This window comes from Hemicordylus capensis, chromosome 1 (genome assembly GCF_027244095.1).
Source record: "Hemicordylus capensis ecotype Gifberg chromosome 1, rHemCap1.1.pri, whole genome shotgun sequence".
In the NCBI taxonomy this organism is placed as follows: domain Eukaryota; kingdom Metazoa; phylum Chordata; class Lepidosauria; order Squamata; family Cordylidae; genus Hemicordylus; species Hemicordylus capensis.
This window is the reverse complement of record NC_069657.1, coordinates 156,222,299-156,245,918: the sequence shown is the minus strand read 5'-3', so window position 1 is coordinate 156,245,918 and position 23,620 is coordinate 156,222,299. Positions and strand designations below refer to the sequence as shown.

Genomic DNA, 23,620 nt, shown 5'->3' with positions numbered 1-23,620 from the left:
ATGGCCGGTTTCAGACTTGAGAGTCCTTTCCGGAGCCTGGAATGGGTGACACACCCTGACTCAAGGATAGGAGCAGTGTAGCCTGCTTCATCTCCATCATTGTCAACCCCAAAGGGTCAGGGCACTTCTACAGCTTCACCCCCGCCCCACCCAATAAGCTGCACAGCCTTCAAGGTTTGTGAAACCCTGAAGGAGGTATGGTGAATCAAGATCTCTGAGCCATGTGGCCTCTGAGGAATGATTGACCAGTCAACCCCTTACTAACTACCCAAGGGTGCTCATTTAACCCAAACCCTTCTATACCTCCACCAAACCCACACTGTGTCTTCCACAAAGGGAGGTCAGCCTAGCTTGGCCTTCCTATCCCACCACCTTCCAATGCTTCAACAAGACCATGCCATAGATTGGCCAAATAGATGTCACACCCTGCTTCAGATAAGTGAATGCCATCAGCACGATAAAGGCTAGACAATGATGCATGATCCTCGGCTGAGAAATGAACATACCCCCTGTTGCGACCAGGTGCCTGCCCATAGAGGTGTTCACTTTCTTCCTGGCCCTTTCCACCCTTTGTAAATTGTGTACCCTGCTCCACACTCTTCTCTGAAACCAATCCACCCAGCCACCCTGGGATCCAAGAGTGAATTGTAGCAAAATCAGCCATGGCTTGTTGAAGCAAGGAAACCCCATTTAGCTTACCCAAGTCATTTTCACCCAAATGAATATTCAAACTCTCGGGGGCTGAGGGTTTGCTAACAGCTAAATATTCCCATAAAGAACTGGCTCCACAATATACCCTGTCTGCCCAAACAATGGACATTGGCAAGCTTGGTTGTGTGCCCATCTGTGAGGAAGATGCAAGATGGTTGGGTGCCCATCTGTGAGGAGCTGGCTTTTTTGAAGACCTGGAACACAATGGAGAGGTCGCATATTAGCACACATGCAGGAGCCGCTGCTCCGCCAGCACATGCCAGAAGAACAAGAAAAATTGAACACCTGGCAACAGGCCAGGTTCAATATAACAACCTATTGCACATAATACCGAAACACGTCGGACTTCCATTGTCTGCAGTGGAACTGCAAACACCCTACCTGGGAGGCCCAGCCAGTATGGGGAAGGATTTCCGCTGGTCTGAAGGTCCCCAAAAAGGAACCTGTTACTGCTGCCTGAAAGAGAGCTACTTCCCAGGTGGAGCTACATGGGGCTTGCAGCTACAAGAGGATGGCCTCCAAGAGCTCAAGGATTATAGGTCTCCTGAGATCACTGGCCTTTGGTGCCTCCCTGGCCCAGCCCTCCAGCATGTTTCAGACCCTGACATCCCTGGAATTGTCCTGCAGGCCCATGCCTTGGCTCTCAAAGGACAGGGCGGCCAGCTATCCAGCTAAGGTGGAAAATGCCCAACCTGAAGAATGTAGGCATACCAAAAACTGCATTAGATGGTCCAGGGGAATGGACCAGGTGTCAGAAAGGCCAGCCAGCTGTCTAAAGGAACAGAAGGAAGCCACCTTACTTGCATAACTAGCCTTGGTGCTGGGGGCCAAGGATGCATCAATAGCCCACCAAGGGTGATGCCAAGCCTTCATAGGGCCTCCGGCATCATTTCTGGCTGAAGATTGGCCTCTGGGGCTGAACCTCGCTACCTGAAAACAAGACTGGGCATCTGCTATATTATTCTGAAGCCCTGGGACATGACGTGCCACAAAAAGAATATTAAACTGCATACAGTGAAGGACAAATGGGCACAAAAGCCCCATGACCCTGCCAGAAAGGGAGGTTTGTGAATTCACTACTGCCTGATTGTCACACCAGAAGCAGACTGTGGAGCCACAAAACTCCTCAGTGCACAAGTGAACAGCCATGATTCTTTTGAATCATGAGGAGAGGAGAGCTGGTCTTGTTGTAGCAAGCATGACTTGTCCCCATAGCTAAGCAGGGTCTGCCCTGGTTGCATATGAATGGGAGACTTGATGTGTGAGCACTGCAAGATATTCCCCTCAGAGGATGAAGCTGCTCTGGGAAGAGCAGAAGGTTTCAAGTTCCCTCCCTGGCTTCTCCAAGATAGGGCTGAGAGAGATTCAGATTCAGAGACACAAGTTTTGGGTGCTATCAAAATATGATAGATAGATAGATAAATAAATAAATAATTCCAGCCTGCAACCTTGGAGAAGCCGCTACCAGTCTGTGAAGACAATACTGAGCTAGATAGACCAATGGTCTGACTCAGTATATGGCAGTTTCCTATGTTCCTATGATAATAGGGAACAATTCCAGAAAGGTGAGGACCCTCGTGATCCCTTCTTCTGTCCAGCGCAAGGGCCAATGGGCAGCACACCACCTTCCCCTGAAATAGACCTCCTGCTGCATCTGAGTGCACCTGGAGTGCCCAGCTGTTCCTCTTGCCAGAAATAAAGCCCATTAAAGTCTTTCAAAAAGGATGTCCACACTGTCAGGTCAGCATGCATGCCCTCAGTGACCTGCATCCTATGATGAGGAAGTGAGACTCCAGTGACAGCATCACAGAGGCACCTCAGAAAGTCTCTCCCAGGGGCTACTGCTCTGCATGGAAAATGTAGGTGGTTAATAACTACCTGAAGTTCCCTAAGTGTGGTCTTTCTAACAGTGACCAGGGCCTCAATGAGCTCTCTAAGTGTCTGAAGCTTACCCTTGTGAAGGCTGTTATATCCAGCCACAGTGTCTAGCTCTATGCCCAAGCAAAAGGAAACACTCTATGTCACACTTTGAAAGTAGGGCCCTGGGGCACCCCCTAATTATCCCCACTGCCTCATCAAAAGATGTATAGCACACCGAGCAAAGATGCTCAGTGATCCCATCATTCACAGATGACCCCTTGGGGTAGGACAGATGATGAATCAGGTGAAACCCACGTGGAGCCTTCTTGGGCACTACCCCCAGTGGTGACACTCACAAGTGAGGAAGGTGGGTGAGTCAGAGGGGCCCAACACCCTACCAGCTGTCACCTCCTTAGCTATCTTTTTGCGCATGACCTCCTTCATCCCAGCCACAGACTGCAAGTTGGGAGCGGAAAAAGGTTCATGGCGTGAAGATGATGGGATCCAAAAACCATCCCTGAAACTCCACAACAAGTAACTAGCTGCTTGGAGATCAGGATGACTTGCAAGCAGCACAACCAGAATGTCAGCCCTCATTGGGCTGGGACCCTTTTCCTGGAGATGAAGACAGGGGATTGCCCTTCTTTTGTTTGGGCTGGTGACCTCAGAACCCAGAACTCCAGCCTTTGGCCCAATTACATGGAGAGCTGGTTGGTTGCTTGGTGCCGCAGAAGCCACATGCATGGAGGAATCGGCAGGGAGACCTGGAACCGTGCCCCCCATTCTGGAATTCCCAGAACACAAGGTGGGGTTGAAACCACTGCTGGCCAGTGCCAGAAGCACTGGAAGAACCAGGTGCCTTCGATAGAAGGTAGCTGCTGTCAGTGCTGTTGCCATCAACTGGCTGGAACAGGGACATGATGAGCAGCCAAGGCTTGTTTAAGGGGGTGTCCCATGGAAGGGCGGGGTCTAGAGCAGCCCTCATTCTAAAATTCTTAACATAGTGGGCCCAAGAGGTGCCCGCAACATCCATGACTGTGCAATGGATAATGTCCATGTATTTGACTAGTGCGGGGCCCCTCGCTGGCTAGCATGGAGAACCACCCCGAAAGCCAGTTGCTAAACCCCGAAAGCCAGTTGTTCTATGTTCTCTCCACAGGCTTGCGTTTGGAAACTTCCAGCTCCTTACCTTCCTTCGGCTTTGGCTCAGGTTCCCGGAACAACAAACTAAAGATATCTACATATTCCCCTTTCAATATTTTTTCTTTAGTGGCTGGCAACAGATTATCCCGAGTGGGAGACCCAAAGCCCCGTAGGACGAGTGCTGTGGAGATGCCACCATGGCCATAAGATATCCGCCCTCTGTCCCATCAGGTGTTACTGAGCTGCCCTACGGAACTACCCCCTTCCAAACTTGCTCAGCTGCCCCCTTTATGGACAAAGGTGCCCCCTGAAGGCCCTGGAAGGCCCCAGCTGTCCAAGGATGCCCTGAAGCAGGCTATAAGGGCCACAGCCCCAACCCCCAAAGGGTACATGGGCCAAGGGCTCTATCCCTCCTTGGCGAGTTCACTTTCTTTCTCACCTGCTGGAGCCAGCACCACAGGTTCAGCCAGGGAAGGTCTTGGTAGCACCGGTGCAGCGGGTGCAGGATTCAGAGTTTCATCAGGTGACGGTGCCACAGGTGGTTGCTGATCAGGAATCTGCTCAGCCAGAACTGGTGTAGGCTCTTCCTTGTCTTTCTCCAACAATGCTAACCTGTCAGAGAGAGACCTTAATAACTCAGCTTTTGCAGCCCCCCTAGTTGTCTTCCTGCCCTTCGGAGGGACCCCAAATGGGCCTGTGCCCTTCTGCGGTGGAGCCTTCTTCACCGTCTCGAGGGCTTCAATTCTCTGAATCAGCATGTGAATTTGACTCATGTCGTCGTCATCATCATCATCAACAACATCGGAAGATGACTGTGGAGCAGGCCTTCTGGGGTTTTTAATGGGGCGACCCCCTCCTTGCCGGCGGCATTCTTAGGAGGCATAGCCACAGTCCCAAAGCAACACAGAAACATAAATACACCCCCAGAACCCAAGTAAGATGACTCAGGTAAGTGCTAGGCAAGGCCGGGTGAAGCAGCCCTAATCACCTCCCCACACACACACTGTGCTAACTCCCAAAAGGCCCGATGGGCAGAGGGTAAAAAAGGGTTAAAAAAATTGTGGAGACAAAGCCCAGTGAGTGTTAATCAAGTGGCCTAAGGCCCAGCCGCTGCAAGTCTCCTTCGTCCGGAAATAAACCAAAATGCTAGGCTTGCCGTTGCAGGCCACAAGAATAGGCCACACCAGGCCGCCCCCTCAAGCATACCCAGCAAGGTCCACTCCCAATGTGTGGCAACAGCCGCTCTGATCCCTGCCGCCCCCACCCAACAGGCGTTGACGAGGCCCACCCGCACTACATGAAGAGCCAAGTGGCAAGAGCCGTAATGCCATTGGCCAATTCTGGCCCGCAACCGCTGCCACGCTGCACGTCGTTGCTCCACAATTCACACGCTGATTCTGCTCTACCGCCCGTACTCATTCTTCCACCCATGCTTTGGCCTCAACACGAGACTGGGAAGGAGATGCTAAGTGAAGCTCCTTCCCTGAATCAAGGAAGAACAAACTGAGGGGAGGAGGTAAGGCTGTGTGCAAACGGCCAACAAGCCTCACCAGCCTAACAGCCCTGCCCAATCAGGGCATGGCTTGCGGCAGTCTGGTGAGGGGGTGGGATAAAGACCCATCCCCCAGCATGAAGCTGCTGGATGGGGCATACTACCTGTCACCCTCTTCCTAGCTAATAGGGATGTGGACACGCAGAGGCCCCTACCGGGCCGCAGCCAGCCTGGACAATTATTTGGGAGGCAGGTGGAGCAGGAGGAGGAGCCCCCACCGCTGCCTCCCAAGCCTCTGCTGCAGCAGCCGAACCCCGCTGTCCCCGCTGCTGGCAGGGCTTAATTTTAAAGGTAAAGGAAATTTGCCCTCCCCACTGTTTTAAGGTTAAATGGAATCCTAGCCAGATCCCCCTTAACAAGTATACTCCCCAAGCCAGCCTATGAGCCGTTTCCACAAACTGGGAGGAGGTCTGTTTTGACTTCAGGCCGCTGAACCAGGCTGGTTCGATGTCAAGCCTGGCTAGCTGTGAGCTGGCTTACACATCCCTACCAGCTAATGAGCACTTTGCCAGTTGGGTGCTTCCTTTCTTTCTCTTGTTCAAAGGCATGCACAGAGCCCTGGGAACATTTTCCCCACAGACCTCTCTGATTGATGCCACATTAATTTAGACACAATGAAAAGAAAAGTGCTGTCCTAAGATGGAAACAATCCCAACAGGCCCACACAATGTGGAAAATGATGCAGAATCATGCAGGAGTTGAGCACAGAACTGAGCAGTTAGTGTTATTCCAAGGAGTTAGGACACTAAATGCACACTAAATGGTACAGTCATTAAAAGGAGATTTAAAACATTCATTCATTTTAATGAATTTAAAGGTATAGTTTCTCTGTGCACATGCCAAGGGCCTTTCTGCTGAAAGGAACAAAAATGATTTTTTTTAAAGGATACAAATTTTCAGTGCCTCTGAGCAAATTGCTAAGTTCCAAGCAGAGAATGGGGGAAATAATCTCTAGAGCATGCACAGACACCAGTATGGAATAGTGGGTAAATGTGATAGACCAGAACCAGGGTAAGGTAAAATGTGCCGCTGAGTCGATGTTGACTCCTGGTGCCCACAGAGCCCTGTGGTTTTCTTTGACAGAATACAAGAAGGATTTACCATTGCCTCCTCCCACACAGTATGAGATGATGCCTTTCAGCATCTTCCTATATTGCTGCTGCCCAATATAGTACTAGCAGGGATTCGAACCAGCAACCTTCTGCATGTTAGACAAGCATTTCCCTGCTGAACCACTTAGAACCAGGGGAAGCTAGTTTAAATGACCACTCAGCCAACCACTACCTCACAGGCTGGCCTACCTCACATGACTGCTGTGAGGATAATGGAAGGGAGCAGAGAACAATGTCTTGCCACCCTAAGCTCCTTGGAGAAAGGGTTGGAATAAACTGATGATGATGATAAAACAACAACAATAATTACAGAGTGTTCATGTTTTGTCCATCTGTCATTTATGAAGATGTTGCCAATTGAGTGCATTGTTGAGATGCACTATTTGTATATATGCTGCAATTAAGATTCAGTAATCCAAAAATCTTAGGTTTAAAATGAAAGTTAAGCTGCTTTACATTTTCACTCGCGCCCTAAAAAGAATTGAAATTGCAAGATAAGGTACCCATCTTAACCTCTGTGCCATATAAAATCTCTCATATTAGGGCCGACTTAGATTCTGTCTCCACAATTACTTCAGAGTCAGATGTGGAGATGTCCAGTGACTCCTCTTGTGTGGTTAAGTTGGATCAGTTTCAGTTTGTGACTCCTGAGGATGTGGACAAGCTGTTTGGAACAGTATGACCTACCACCTGTTCTCTTGACCCTTGTCTGACATGGCTTCTACTATCTGTCAGCGGTGGGGGGGGGGTGTTGTTGTAGAAGGCCTAGCAGCAGGGGCGTAGCTATAATTGTGCGAAAGGGTTCAAAGAACACGGGCCCCCAGCTCTTGAGGGCCCTCTAGCTCCACTCCTCTCTATTTTCTTTATGATCTCCCTCACTCTGGGGGGGCCGCCAGAGAGAGGGATGAACACGGGCCCCCTCTCTCCTAGCTACGCCCCTGCCTAGCAGAGATTATAAATGCATCTCTGAAGGAAGGCAGGATGCCTCCTCGTCTTAAGGAGGCAATTATTAGACCGCTTCTGAAGAAGCCTACCTTGGATCCCTCAGAGTTGAGCAACAACAGGGCTGTTTCCAACCTTCTGTGGCTGGGCAAGTTAATTGAGAGGGTGGTGGCCTCCCAGCTCAAGACAGTCTTGGAGGAAACTGATTATCTAGATGCATTTAAAACTGGCTTTCGGGAGGGCTATGTGGTGGAGACTGCCTTGGTCAGCCTGATGGATGATCTCCAAATGGGAATTGACAGAGGGTGTGACTCTGTTGGTCCTTTTGGACCACTCGATGGCTTTCGATACTATCAACCATAGTATCCTTCTGGAGCATCTGAGAGGGTTGGGAGTGGGAGGCACTGCTTTGTGGTGGTTATGCTACTACCTCTCGGACAGATTCCTGATGGTGTCCCTTGGAGACTGTTGTTCTTCAAAATCTGAACTTTTGTATGGTGTTCCTCATGACTCCGTATTATCTCTGATGTTGTTTAACATCTACATGGAACTGCTGGGAGAGATCATCAGGAGATTTGGTGCAAGGTGTTATCAGTATGCTGATGACACCCAAATCTACTTCTCCATGTCAACATCATTGGGAGGGGGCATAACCTCCCTAAATGCCTGTCTGGAGGAGGTAATGGGCTGGATGAGGGATAACAAACTGAGACTGAATCCAGAAAAGACGGAGGTACTCACTGTGTGGGGTCGAAACTCTGGAGACGAGATTGATCTGCCTGTTCTGGATGGGGTCACACTTCCCCAGAAGGAACAGGTATGCAGTTTGGGGGTGCTTCTGAATCTGAGCCTCTCCCTGGTCTCTCAGGTTGAGGCAGTGGCCAGATGTGCCTTCTATCAGCTTCGGCTGATACGCCAGCTATGTCTGTTTCTTGAGATAAATGACCTCAGAACAGTGGTACATATGCTGGTAACCTCCAGACTGGATTACTGTAACACACTCTATGTGGGGCTGCCTCTGTGTGTAGTCCGAAAACTACAGCTGGTTCAGAATGCACCAGCCAGGCTGGTCTCTGGGTCATCTAGGAGAGACCATATTACTCCTGTATTGAAAGACCTACACTGGCTGCCGATAAGTTTCCGGGTAAAATACAAGGTGTCGTTTATAACCTATAAAGCCCTAAACAGCTTGGGCCCTGGGTATTTAAGAGAATGTCTTCTTCGTTATGAACCCACCACCCATTGGGATGATCAGGAGAGGTCCGTGTGCAGTTGCCACTGGCTCGTTTGGCTACTTGGTGAACAGGCCTTCTCTACTGCTGCCCCAGAGCTTTGGAACGTGCTCTCTCCTGAAATAAGAGCCTCCCCATCTTTGTCAACTTTTAAAAAGTCTTTAAATATGCACCTATCCACTCAGGCTTTTAATTAAATATTGTTTTAACAGTTTTAGCATTGTTTTAAAATGTTGTTTTAAAAATTTAAATTGTAATATTTTAACGTTTACTATGTCATTTATTTTGTTTTAACTACTCTTTCAAGTTTTTTTGTTGTCATTTATTTTAACTAATGTTTTAGCTTTTTGTTTGTTTGTTGTAAACCACCCAGAGACTGAGTTTTGGGCAGTATAGAAGTGTGTTAAATAAATACATACACACATACAAGCTGTAAATACTGTGTACAGTCTGGTATATGAAGATGGCTTTAGAAATGAGGCTCCATGTACTCACACTTTGTCTTGATCAGAGATGCACCAGGCAGAAATTCATCAGGGGCATCTCTAGCAAGTGATTATGGAAACTGCACCTGTTAAATGCCTGCCTTGATGCATCCCTCCCCATCCCAATATCCAAATGAAAGACCAATTCAAAGTGTGGGTGCATGGAGCCTCATTTCTAAAGCCATCATCATAAACCAGACTGTACAAAGTATTTAAAGCTTAGTTAGGATGGGAATCTTAACTTGCAATTTCCATTCTTTTCAAGGGCATGAATGAACATGTAACGCAGCTTAACTCTAATTTTAAACTAAAGGTTTTTGGATTACTGAATTTTCAGTTTTAAAAAGGTAAATATGGTTAGACACTCTGGGAAAGAGCTTACCCAAACCACAAGGCAAAACGCCCTGATGTTGAACACCAAAAACATTTTTAAACATCAGCTAAGATAAAGTCACGCTTCCCACGAACACCGCCTGAAGAAACACAATTAAATGAAATTAGTGGATTCAGTAATAGTGACAGGGTGATCCCACCACATGATTATTCAGCAGTGAATAAGGAAACAACAAGAAGCAGGTAATTTGTTTTCACTTTAAATCTGTACTTCATTTTTTCTTTTCCCTTAAGAACACACACACACACACACACACACACACACACACACACACACAGAGAGAGAGAGACAAAATGATAATTAAAAATTAACAAATGCTTTAACAACTGTGTCCAAAACTACAGATTCTCTTCCCAGAATTTCCCCATAAACCTCACAGTTCACCTGCTTGATTTAATTTCCTTTAGGGTAGTGCTATCAACAAAATAGTGTAAAATTTGTACACAAGTGACATATAGCCGTTCACATACAGACACACAGACAGGCGCACATATGCACAAAGAGGCACAGACACAGACACACAGGAACAGACACACTCACAGATGCACAGGCACACAGACACAGGCATACAAACACAAACATACATACAGGCTCATGCACAGACAGATGGACACACACACACACACACCATGACACATGCACACACAGACACTGTTATCAGAACTGCCCCAGAGAGCTGGCTAGATGCTCTGAATGTGCTTTTGGCTTAATGTGGGGAATTAGCAGCATGGAGGCTGCAGGAAACAGCACTGCAGGCCAATTGGGGACTGGGCACTGCACCCGGAAAAGCAGTGGGGCAGGGGGGAGCATGTAAGGAGCTCCTTACCGGCTCCTTAACTGAGCTGTTCCCTGCCCTGCCAGCCCATTCACAAGCCGCTCGTGCTCATCTCTAGTTCTAAACCAGAGCCTGGCTTAAGGCTTACTGTAGAAATGGCTTGAAGGCAGGCATAGAGAGAAGAGAAAGGGGGCGAGGAGATTCAAAGAAGCAGAAGGTTAGCTTTACCTATCCTTGGTCCGTTGGTGCATTTGGTGCACTTGTAGATGGGTACATGGGCAAATCTCTTCACGGAAAAAGGCAGAATAGCGGAAAGAAGAAAGGGCAAGAAGCGTAGAGCTACCACTCAGATGCTTGAGAACCAGTATGGTGAAGGTCCAAGTAAACTCCTATGCAGATCCCATGGCTATCTGGCTTGACCAGGAGTACTTATACCCCAAAACATGACTGGAGGCCATTCTTAAGTCATGCTACCTCCATGGAGGGGCTGAAACTTAGGTAAAACAATGAAGTTCATGGTTGCATGAACTGATCAGTCTTGAGTGTAACTTGCCAAACAAAAGGTGAGAATGGCTTGTGGAAGTGTGTGTGTAGCTATGAATAACTGGTGGACTTAAGGTTTATCTGGAAATGGAGATGCTACTCCAGGTGCAAAGATTTTTTAAAAAGATTTTAATGAACTGCCTCTGCTCTGGTCATTTGCCGACTAATTGAGCTGTTAATGGTGGGCTGGGAAATGTGAATGTCACTTCTTATCTGAGTTGAGGCAGAGAATGCTTTCCAGCTCTCTCTCTTGTGAAATGGGAGTATTCTCTTCCCTTAAGGAGTATCTTTTGAATTAGGTCTATTTGTTGGATGTTTGCTTTCTCTTGAGATAATGAGGGAGAGGTTGGGGATGACCTTTTGCAGTCTTAGCAATGATGACCTCGGGTACATCGCTCCATGCTTTACTCATGCCAGGCAACCAGCTGCAAGCTTTTGCCAAATATGGACAGGTGAAAAATGCATGCTCTAATGAATGGAACTATCCAAAATGGAGACTGTATCCACAGTTTCAACTGCATAGGGGTGTGTGCTCTGTGTTCCCCAAAATTAGGCTTTATAGCAGGGATTTTCAATGTGTGGGTCCCCAAATGTAACTGAACTTCAACTCCCATAATTCCCAACCAAAGGCTACTAGAGCTGGGGATTATGGGAGTTGAAGTCCAATAACATCTGGGGACCCACACGTATAGAAACCCTGCTTTATAGCAACAGCAGACACACATGCACACACATACATGCACACCTCACCTGTTCTGGCATGCTTTACATCCCAGTGCTCAAACAGGTGGCACTCCCTGCTGGCTGCTCCACCCCCAAGGCCCAGATGACCTCTGCACATGTGCAGAGTCCACACATGCACGGAGGCCATCAGAGTCCTGAGGCGGGGACCAGGGCAGCTGGCAGGGAATGCCGGTTTGGTGAGGCTGGGGTAAGGCACGTGCCCGGATGCATGAGGGGTGTGTGCTCAAAGAGAATGGCAGGCAGGAGTGTTCCCTGCCAGCTGCCACACCCCTAGGGCTCAGATGGCCTCTGCACATGTGCAGAGTTCGCACATGCAGGGAGGCTATTTAAGCCCAGGGCAGCTGGCAAGGAACACTGGCTTGCTGAGCTAGGCGCCAGGATGTGTGATGGGTGGGAGCAGAATGCAGCTGCAGGCAGGAGCAGGCAGGAGTGATAGCAGCAGGGTCAGGGCAGGGTTGGGGCAGCGAGTCAGCTGCCATGTTTATTGTGGGCAGCACACTGGGTAATGTAACCTTAAAATTGCTACTGCACAGAAGCTGTTAGCATTTTACTGCCTCTTAAACCCTAACTTTTAATCAACTGTAAAATAATCAATTGGGTCCCAGGAGGATAAACAAAAGGCACTTTTCTAGCATGTAGTCTGAAGGCTGAAACTATGTAAATGGACCACAAAATCATTTAAATAGTACTTCCTCAGTCCAAAAAAAGAGGTCACCAAGCCTTTAAACCCCTGTTCAAAAGAGAGAGAAATTAAACTGCTCTATCTAAGCCATTTTCCAATGGATCTTCACCAAATTTACAGGGGAGGTGTCTCTTGTCACCTAGTGAATGTGTAATGAAGGCCCAACAGATCGGACAAAGGGTTTTGAATTTTTAAGCAAGAGAATGTTCAGGGGCTTACAACGATGGGATGCTGAAAACACTCTCTAGTTTAACTATACGGGCACAATTATGCCAGTATAATAATAACTATCTCTCCTTCTCCCTTTCCCTCTATCTCTATATGTGTGTTTACACACACACTCACACACATGCTACAACTAATATGTATATATATAATGTGTGTGTGTGTGTACAAAGAAAGCACTAAAACTAAAATAAATTCTCCTCAGTGAAAGGCCTTCTGCATGTGCACAGAGGCACTGTATCTTTAAATCCCTGTTTGAATAACATCTCTGAGGGTTTTAAATGGAAGACTGTTTCTTAGCCTTTTCCAGCATGCATTTTGGTGGTAGGGATGGTGAGAGCCTTGTGTTCATTAGGGAAGCAGCAAACTCACTAGTAAAACTTTCCAAAGATAGAAATACTGCCCTAGTAATAGATAGCTTGATCCTGTCATTGGTGTGGGGTGACTTTGGGGCTGTCACTTTGTACTTTGTTTTTTTTAAAGAAATTTTTGCTCCAACAGATCCAATTTGGATGGATTTGCCATTGAAACTAAAGGTTGTTAAAGAAGATTGGAAACCATTCTTGTTGTATCTAAAGAACTACTTTCCTACTATGGACTTTACAGCAGGGTTTGAAATTTAGCAAAAAACTGCAGGTTGGGTAGATTAGCTATGTTTGTAAGGGTTTAAATTTATGCTTTGAATTATTATTATAGCAAGGGTAAATTTTATAGCTGATGATTCACGAAGAGATGTGTGCGGGAAGTCCACCCTTTTGTGTGTATTTGTAATGAATGACAATATTACTATTGTTAAAATTAATAAAAATTGAATTTGGAAAAAAAAGAAAGAAACTAAAGGGTGTTGAAGCTTTCTTTGCCTTTAAGCCCCCAGTGGAGTACTTTCAATCTTGGTGCACTAGAAAGGGTTATATGTAGGGCCTTGGTTGCATGAGTGTCTCTGCTGTGGCTCTGCACTCTGCCACCAGGTCTGTAATGGCTGGTGGCCCTTATGACAAACTGCATATTGCCAGATTCACCTATCCACCTCTGACTAAGAAAGAGGAAGAGTTGTCTCTCTGCAATGAACCTGGGTAGCTTTTCCCCTTACCTTACTTCCACACAATCACTTCCACCCAGGTTTTCCTCTGACCTTGCTTCCACACAACCGAAGACTGGGAGCACACACAGCTCCCAAAACAGGGTAGAACACAGTTGTGGATTGCATGGATGACCCCATTATGTATGTTACATCGAAGCATACACTAACCTTTTCTCCCTATACCTCATTGGTGTTAATAATACTTATGGCAATGGTAATTCCTAAAATTCCTAGAAGCACTTCTGTAGATTTTGAGGCTGTTCTCAGGAGTAGGCAAGCCCAGGCTTAGGCAGCCGAGCCTGGACTTAACTGCCCGTGAGAACTGCCAGGATCTGCAGAGTTTTGTTCCCAGTGCCCACCCTCCCACCCTCCCAGTAGGTCATGTGAATGGACACTTCCTTCTGTTTTTCTTCAACACACATACACACACACCATAGAAAATATAATCAAATGAAATCTGCACAACATGGAACATATACACAAATTAACCTGTACTACTTGCACTATAAGTCACCTAATGGCATAGCAGCAAAATGACTTGACTAGCAAGCCAGAATCCCTGTTGATATGTTTCCCAGACTATCAGGCAGCAGCGATTTAGGGAGATGCTGAAAGGCATCATCTCATACTGCGTGGGAGGAGGCAATGGTAAACCCCTTCTGTATTCAACCAGGGACAAGCACAGGGCTCTGTGGTCACCAGGAGTCGGCACCAATTTGAAGGCACACTTTACCTTTACTTGCACAATAAATTGCATCCACACAGTAGTATCCTAGATATTTTAATATTTATAATGCTTATAAATTTAAATCAGTTTATATTCACTAATACAAGTTACATTTACACCATCCTATGCACATTTACTTACAAGAACATAAGAAAAGGCCTGCTGTATCAGGCCCATGGCCCATCTAGTCCAGCATCCTTCTTCACATGGCCCACCAGATGCCTCTGGGAAGCCCACAGACAAGAGCTGAGGGCATGCCCTATAAGTAAGCCCCTCTTGCATTACCTTACTCCTGGTAATGCACAGGATCCAAAGCCCCTCCCTGTTTATTTCTCAGTGGGGGTTAAATACCTGAGAAAAATCAACTAGAGGAGGAGGGAATACATTGGGAGTAAGATTTGTGGTGGAGAATCAGCATGCAAGGTGCTGCACAATTTGTATTTGATTGCATATAAAAAGCCCTGGTATCAAAATATTTAAAATGTGGCTTCCTCCACAGTAAAAATATTATGAATATGACAATTTTAAAACACTTTTTAAAAAATCATACAAAAGCTTCTGCCACACATACCAGAATTTTGCATGATTGAATACTGCCTGGTTGCTACTCCAAACCACTCCCACATTCTAGCACAGCTGGTAGACAAAGGGATGGGGAGCCTATGAGCCTGTTCTCACAACCAGCCATTTCTGGGTAGGAGACGGTAGACCAGGTCACAGATGTTCACCTAGAGCTTTAGGAATCCCTCCTACCTAACTTCTGGTGAAGTGGGTAGCCCAACTTTTAAACCCAGGTCTAAACTGAGGTAGGACAGGAATAGCTGTTGTCCTACCTCAGAATTCAGTCATCTGAGCAATCACACTGGGTTTTTGAACTCCTGGGAGCTGGTGGCCATGTTTACCAAAAGTTTCTGAGGAAAGTGGAGCTGGGCAGAGTGAGGGCCGTCTCTCCACTTCTTGCACAATGCATTTTGTGCTTGTGGAGGCCCCAACTCCTGATTACAGCTATGGAGAATGCCACTGCAGTATTTATGAGGGCGCATGAGCTGCAGGGCCAAAAGGAAGCTCTAGACATCCAGGAACATGAAGGTAGGATCCCACCTTCCCTCCAGCCTACTCCCATTTGGTCTTGAGAACAGACACAGAATTTAATTAAGTGGCTAGGAGCTGCTCTGATTGCATTTAGGGTGCGGCTGGTCTGCTGGGATGTGGCTACTGTCTTGGGGACCCCTCTTTAATCCCTGTGGAGATTTAACCTTATTCAAAATAGAGGTGTGTGTTTTCCCAGGTTCTTTGAACCAGCCTGGGGCTGCACAACCTACTACTCTGATCCAAGATGAAGGTGGACTCTTCAGGGATTAGGCTTTGATCCCTGTAACAGTCTTGCTCTGAGTGTCAGCTAAATTCCAAAATGGTGAGGAGACTGCTTGGCTACAATTGGGCCTGACTTTGATAAATGAACTAATCTGCCTTTTGCCACAAACGTCAAGCATCCTAAATTGTAAAGACTAGTGAGTGAATTCACAGAAGGCCAGAAGGCGAAACCCACTGAACCCAAATTCTGCTCCTGCTTGTGTATGCCCCCTCACGGTAACTAGTGTGCCCCCTTCTGCTAGATTCATAGCCAGCCTCTTATTCTCTCCCCCCCCCGCCTCGCTTCTTAACAATAAATCTCCAACCTCTCATTCTTAATGAATCCATCAACAGAAGGTCTGGTTTTCAGCCAGCATATATAAGCCTTGCTGTACTGACAGCAATGGTCCAGATGGTGACACAGTCTTGATGCAGTTTATAAATCAGAATGCTCTGTGGGCTTTATTCAAGCAGGGCTCAGGGACGCTTCTGGTGTAGCAAGAGCAGAGAAATAATATGAGAGCCTGATGAGTTTTTAAGATATTTGAACACAGGGAGATTTAAGGACAGTGATGCTTTAGAAAAATGCTGTGAAGATCTGAGCTCTATTCAGACCTTATGTTGTGCATGGGTTCCTGTGTCTGAATGCATGTTTTTGTGTGAATGACTGTACATGTGCTACTTTAACATTAATCTGGGCACATGGGTATCTGTACCCTCAAATGCCAGATACAGGTAGGAAGTGTATTTCTGTATGTGCATTGAACATAGTGTGTGAATAAATGTACGTGTAGGCAGATCCACATGTGTGTATATTGTACATATAGTATGCATGTTGAACACAATGTGTAAATAAGGTCCTAGACACTCTGCTTCAAATCTTCTTAGGTCCACAGTGAATTAATACATGGAATAATAATATATTTAAAAGACCCTAAAAAGACCCACACTCCTTTTTAAAGTATCTGTTCTAATCTGAGGATTCTTGTGTATCCCTAAAATGTCTCATCTTTGTATTATACTTTAACTAGATGTAAGTTCTGGAAAACCATGAAATGTTTCCCAGCTGGCCATTCATTTAAGGATGACTTAGTTTGCTGAGAGAAGATCCTACAAACTGCTTGCAATGGTGATTTTAAAACACACCAAACAAAAAACAACAACCCCCAAAACCCACCACAAATTGATGAAGCCACAGAAGTAATACCAGCATCGTGATTATCTAAAATGATCTCTGAATCCACTGTGGTGCGTTACAGTTTATGAAATACTTGAGCACTATTATTGTAAGAAATAAAGTACGAGAAATTCATTTCAAGCCATTCTTGCATAATTTATGTGATGGATTGGATGAAGCCTTACCAGGGTTTTTCCGGCTTTGCACTCTTTCTTTATTCAAGCTTAAAAGGTTTTATTGCAAAGGAAGTGAGGGAAAAGGGACGAAAGGAAACCCACGAAAATAAAGCAAGCTCACAACTTCATGAATCTAAAACGCACATGATTTGTAAGGGCCGCTAATTGGCAAATGTTAGCAGTGCACTGGGATTGTTACACAATCGTGCTCATATTTTACATATCCCACTAATTAGATGCAATGCCAGCTAGCAAATATTGGCCCTGATCCAGAGTCTTATGAGCACCACAGAGGACTCTTGCCAGCTGCTGCACTTGAAATTCTCATTGAGTTCTCAAGTTTGGAGAAAAGAAGCCCCACACAGACTGAGTTACCCCTGAGAATGGTTTCATCCAGGTCAGAGGTTCTCAAACTGTGGACCACAAGTGGCCTGCAAGCTCCATCCAGGTGGCCCCCAGAAAGGTCATAGAAAAGTTATAGAACAGTTGAGAATATATGTGATTTGCCCTGGACTTGATTTTTTAAAAAATTATATATGTTAGGTTCTTTGATTTGTAGAACAAAAAAGATCTATTAAGTGGTCTGCAAGACCGCATGCAATTTTCTAGTCATCTGTAAGGGGGGAAAGTGAGAATCTTTGACCTAATGAATCCAAGTTATCATCAAAGCTCTCAGATGTTACATTAACAGTTGTACAAACTGATGATAGCTCCTCAGTAATGTTCTACTGAGGTCTTGAGAGGTTCCGTAAATCTGCACCCCGCCACAAGTTATTATAATCCATTTTCTGAAGTTGCAAAGATGACCACAACTAATGGTGACTCTCTCTCCAGATATGGGACAAGACAATACTATCTCTAGATAGTATTGTCATGCCCGCCTGTTCCCTACTGCAACCCAGTGCAACCACCCCCACCATCGAATCTTGGCTGTACTTTATACAGTGCTTTATACAGTCTGTACTTCCGAGTGCCCTAGCATGAGTGTATCCTATCCATGGTCAGCTTTCCCGGTACCTCAGTGTCTAATTTGGTTAAATGCAGGTTTGCACTTAATTGAGTTAAATTCCCCACATTAAGCCAGGGCATAGTGATAAAGAGTGTTAACTGCCACATTTCAGAGCAAACCTAATAATAGATTTATTGGTGGAGAACGTGTGTGTAGCCATAAAACTGGAAATGTTTATGAGTGGGCAGTCCCAAATCTGTTGATAGTGGATGGCTGGGGGACCTAGCAGCTGAACCTATTATTTTTCCTGTTTCACAGTTGGAGAAGCAGGAGACACTGCAGTTGTCAGGAAATTGGTTGTGTCTAGGGGAAGTGTATCCTTGTATTGTTCAAATCTTGACGTGATCATTTTTCATTTTAAAAAGTAAGCCTTTTCCTTCCTCATTACACACACATATTTAAAACATGTCTTGCCTCTAAACATCCAGAGGGCTCATTTCTCTTTGCTTGTACATTTCTGTTGAACTCACTCTCATTCCCCTCTGCTCACTCTCTCTGTGCTGCTTTCTGCAGGCATTGTCTGTAATCCCATGCTCAGTTAGGCTTCTTAAATCCAACAGGATTTAAGCAAACTAACCCTGCACAGGATGGCAGCTATTTGTTTTTGTCTTACTCTGTGTGCATTTCCTTTTCTAAACTGAAAGCATCCTTGCATCCTTGCTCTAGGATATTTTCACAATCAACTTCAAAATCAGAGTAATTATCAACGGCAAACTGTTGATGATGTCACTGCTGCTCACATTATCACTTCACCAGAGTCCTTTTCAGATGTCATAGGGACTTTAAAATGTTTGGTGGGGGAGCACAGTGAATGGCAGTACAGCAAGAATCTATGTGCAACCAGTGCAACATGTTGGAGATCCCCTGTACATGCAGCTGTCTGCACAGAGGATTTTATCCACAAGATCCAGGGGTCCCAGACTAGTATGCTGTTAGACTCCCAGAAAATTGTCAATACTGTGGAATGGCAGCTTAATTAATGCACACCTTACAATTCATATATGCAATAGTAGTGAGGAAGAAGTCAAAAATCTGCTATTTAGTTCCATGTCATTTTAGTAACATATGGAAGCTCAGATCACATGGGATCATGTTGTTACAATGGTCAGACCAGGCTCCTGTACAGTTGAAGGGAGAGGAAGCTAAGGCAGTCTGTATAAAAGAGCAGGTATCCCAGTAGAATCATGCCAGCAAGCAAGTCTAACCTGGGCATCTTTATAGGAGTTAGACATTTATGACCTATTCTGGCCTATTGGTGCAAGAAGGCTTCCTGGGCTGGTGTGGCTCATCTGTTACATCCTGAGTTCCCGTTTGGGTGTGCTGAGGCTGAAGCCCTGCCTGACATCACTCAAGTTACTAATTCAAATTTCACTGTGGACTTAAGTCCTAGTAACTGTTCACACCAGTATCAGCGGACAGATGGTGTCTGCACTGCTATGACTAATAATGAAGAGATCCAGGATATAATAGGTCTTCAGATTCCATATATTACCAAGGTAATCTGGAACCAGATTACAAGATAAGTTTTCTCTCTCTGAAATAACATAACTATGGTAGCATATGAAGTGAGCCAATGTCAAAGACCACCATGAATAGGTGCAAGTGCATGGAACAAAAATAAGAAATTCATTTTCACAATGTTTACTTCCAATTGTGTCACTGGAGCACTGTGAATTGTGTCCGTTCTTCGTCTTTTAGGGAAGTGGACTCTCATTCACCTTTATGGTTAGTGATGGATCACTCTAGCTGGGCCTATCTGCACCTACATTAAAGTATAACACTGCTGGTCTTCCTCAAGCCCTCCTCCAAACCAGCACTTGAGGTGGCATGGTGAGTTGCTGCCCCCACAGCCTCCCACCTCCCACTCCCCTGGTGGTGTGCAGTGCGCTCCATTGTTCCCTCAGTTCTTCTTTCTACCTCCCCAGCAGCATGCAGAGTGTACAGCTCTTTCTCCCCAACTCTCCCCCCACCCACTGGCTCTAACTGGTGATTTCTCTCCCCCCCTACCAACTTTGCACTGGTGTAGATAATGTGCTGCTCTCTTTCCCCCCCGATCCTTCCTCACCCTGATAAGTCTCTTCACCTACTCCCAGATCAATCCTTTCTCCTTCCTGTGTAGAAGATCTATGTAGATCTTCTCCTTCCCCTTTACATTATCTTACGATGCACTACCACTACTGCTCCTCCTGCCAGTGCCCCTGCCCTCTCTTCCTAGAATTGTGGTAGAGGAGAGCAGAATGCTGGGCTGCAGCATTGCTCTAGCCCAGGACTCTCCTCTCCTCCACACATCCTCCTGCTCCCCTCTCTTTGCCTCTGGGTTTGGAAAATGCTGGAGACCTGAACAGAAATATGAGGAAGAAAGCCAATGGCAAGAATGATGCTAATAGCGTAAGGATGAGGGATGGCAAAGCTGGGGGTGGGGAAGGCTTTACAGAAAATGTGAAAGCGAAAGTGGGTCAGCAGAAGGCTGGGCTTCCCAGTGCCCCATTGCATATTCAATTTACTCAGTTTGCGACAGAAACCCTCTCTATGACCCCTCTGATACCAGGTTGCATATTCCATTGAAGGCATGGACCGTAGTGGGCACCCAGAACTTATATCTGCAAAGCGTCATCACAATAGCAATCAATCACAGAAGCAAAATCAACCAGCACAAGGGCTTCGGACAATTAGAAGATATTGTACCTATTTGACCATTGATGGGAAGATGAACCTACATCACAGCCTTGTTAATCCATGAAAAAGGGAAGTGTGAACTTCCAAAGTGTGTGGAAGAAATAGCACATTATTTGTCACCATAGGCGTAACTATGGGGGGGTAGGGGGGGCGCCAAAAAGTGCCCCCGCCGATTTGCCAAAAATTTTTTTTTATTTTTTTTTGGAATTTTTTTTTTCTTTTGCAGAGCAGTCCCCCTCCCCCGGCACCCCCCCCATTGGCATTGCTCATCCAGCACTGGGCGCCGCGGCGTCTTCGTAGTCCAAGTCTCTGACTCTCACTCCCCGGTGCGACCCGCCGCCCCGCCACCAGTCGCGCATGCGTCGAGAGGAGGACACGCACCAGAGCAAACTTCCTGAACAACTCCCTCTTCTGAACAACTTCCTGAACGCCTGAACCAGTTCCCCTTTTTGCTCATTCAAGTCCTTCCTCCCCTATAATCTAACCACGTTTTAACTGAAAAGGTTCAGGGAGGGGGAGATGGGGGGATGTGGAACCTTGGGTTCCACATCCCCCCCTCTCTCCCTTCCTGGACTTTTTCACTATGTAATGCAAGCTAATTAATTATATGTCATCATCAAAATGGATTAGCTGTTTCAGCCCATCAGGAAAGTCTAAACCTCCACCGATTTAATTAACCAGACTGAAAATCAGATGAACAGAGAATATTTTAATGAAAGGTGGTATATACATTTAACAATAAGTAAAACTATCATTAGGGGCAATTAGCGATTACTTAAACATTGGTGCTGCCAAGCAATTTGTAAATAAAACTAGAAGCCCTTTGAAAATAAGCTGGAATTAATTGTAGGTTGGGCAGGGGGTGAAAGTATATACTTCTAAACATTTATTGTTAAATTTATATACCACCTTTCATTAAAAACAACCCCAAAGTGGTTTGGTTTTAGTCATGGATTTTAATTTTAATTGCTCTTTTTGTCAATGTGATGAAGATTAGTTAAATCTGAGTGGTCTTAGGCAACCAATGTTGCATCTGAAATGCAACTTCATTTTTTATTGTCATAAATACTCTCCAACCAATTTAAATAGCAAAGGTGTATATTATCGCTTTATTCAATTGCAGGGAATCTCAAAAAAGCAGGATTTGCAACTAAGGCAGTGCATATCTTCTCTAAAATGGCCCTTTTATAGTTTTTCTAACTTTGAAATCTTAACATAAAACAAAGCATAAATGCATAAATGCTTCCCCCTCCATTTGAAACCTTTTCTGGTGTAAATAGCGCACGGTTTTGGGAAAGGGGAGTCTTTCTTTAACAGCAGGAGAATAAGGAGTCTTTAGCACTATCACCCTAGTCCCTTGAATTACTTTGGAGTCCTTGGTTTTCGTTTTGTTAAAATACAGTCACTCACAAGGGAAAGTCAGGAACAGAACCAGAGCGTGAGGGAGGGGCATCATAATCATAATAATCATCATTGCATCATAATTCTGATGTTTGAGATGCAAGCCAACTTCACAGGGTTGTTGTGAGGAAAAACCTAAGTATAATGTAGTATGTATCATCATTGCATCATAATTCTGATGTTTGAGATACAAGCCAACTTCACAGGGTTGTTGTGAGGAAAAACCTAAGTATGTAGTGCATTTTGAAATTTTTGGTAATTTTTGTAATTTTTTAAATTTTTAAAATAAAAGTTTTCTGAAACATGTGTGTCAGTCAGATGTATGTTGGGGGGGTGGCGGGGGGGACGCGGCGGGGGGGCGCAATTTCAGTGCTTGCCCCGGGTGCCGTTTTCCCTAGCTACGCCTCTGTTTGTCACCTCCCATTTTCTCTAATTTTCCAGAGGTATGAAAGGTGGATAGCAATGGATTTTGAAAAATGGGTGAAAAAAACTTTAATTTGTAAAGTCATTCTTCACTGTTTTTATGATGAGCTCATTAAACATAGCCAGCCCAGGTGGGAGTAAAGTTTATCTAGGAATTCTTTACTTACCAGGAGAGAGGATGCCAGGTTTAACATCTGCTCCATTCAATATTTTGGCAGCCATTTAGCACATGTATATCGGGAGCTGTCAGGACTGCAGAGAAGAAGTTGGCAGTGCTGCATGTTAGTTTTTCACTTGTTCCCCCCACTGTAATTTTCCAATAAATAAAAAATATCAGCCCAATCCACTGTCTATATTTAGATTTGTCATCCCTGAAGACGTCTTATCCCCTTCAAAGAACATTGCTAATCTGCATATTTTATCTCATTCAAATACATACAAACTACTCAAGCTTAGTATAAATATAGGCATAATAGAGAATGAATACACATTCAATGACCAAGCAAAGAAATAAGGTGTCCAAAGCCCTGTGAGAATCTCCAAGGGATTTTTCTTTCTCAGGTACTTTCACATTTCTATAACCAAACAATACTTTATGTGAAATGTGAAGTATCTGAGAAAGAAATTCAGTATTAAAAATAAAGCATGGATTTAAAGAGTATATATTGGCCTGGAAGGTGCAGAGTGGGAGAGAGGAGTTCAAAGAATTGGTTTTGCTTTATAAACAATCTCCTTCTAGATTCTGTTATTTTTTTTCTATCTGAAAATCATAACCTACCTCAAGTTGTTCTATCAGAAACCAGAAACAAAAGCTTATCCAGTACTAACAGTGCAACAAATCTAGAGATGTGCAAAAAACTGATGGAGAAATTCTCTTTCCAGTTCTGTTTTCGAAGTTTCAACCCTCTGTGGAAAATCTGTGAAGCAATTCAGATTTCAGCCAGTTTAATGCACTGTCATTGCTGCAATTGCATCCATTGCTTACGGTCACAGAAAGCCCCAGGTGTTTTCTACAAGTTGTTTTGCTCTCAGGAGCAATCCATTATTGGGTTTCTAAAGGCTCCATAAACACTTTAGCATTCTCACAATCATGAATATATATTTTGCTTTAGGTCATACCTGATATTATGGTGAGAAAACAGGAGATGGTTTGGTACAAACATACCCCAAGAATGCTGTTGGTTGGATGAAAAGGTT

The 23,620-nt window shown here is 45.2% G+C and overlaps 1 long non-coding RNA gene across 1 annotated transcript; it reads right to left on the bottom strand.

Moving 5' to 3' along the window:
* LOC128340144 (uncharacterized) lies at nucleotides 1–23,620 on the bottom strand. The gene is made up of 4 exons (XR_008313491.1): nucleotides 23,543–23,620; nucleotides 22,591–22,675; nucleotides 4,154–4,326; nucleotides 1–905 (listed from the first exon to the last, which is right to left on the bottom strand). It is a non-coding gene; the product is annotated as an uncharacterized LOC128340144 (long non-coding RNA).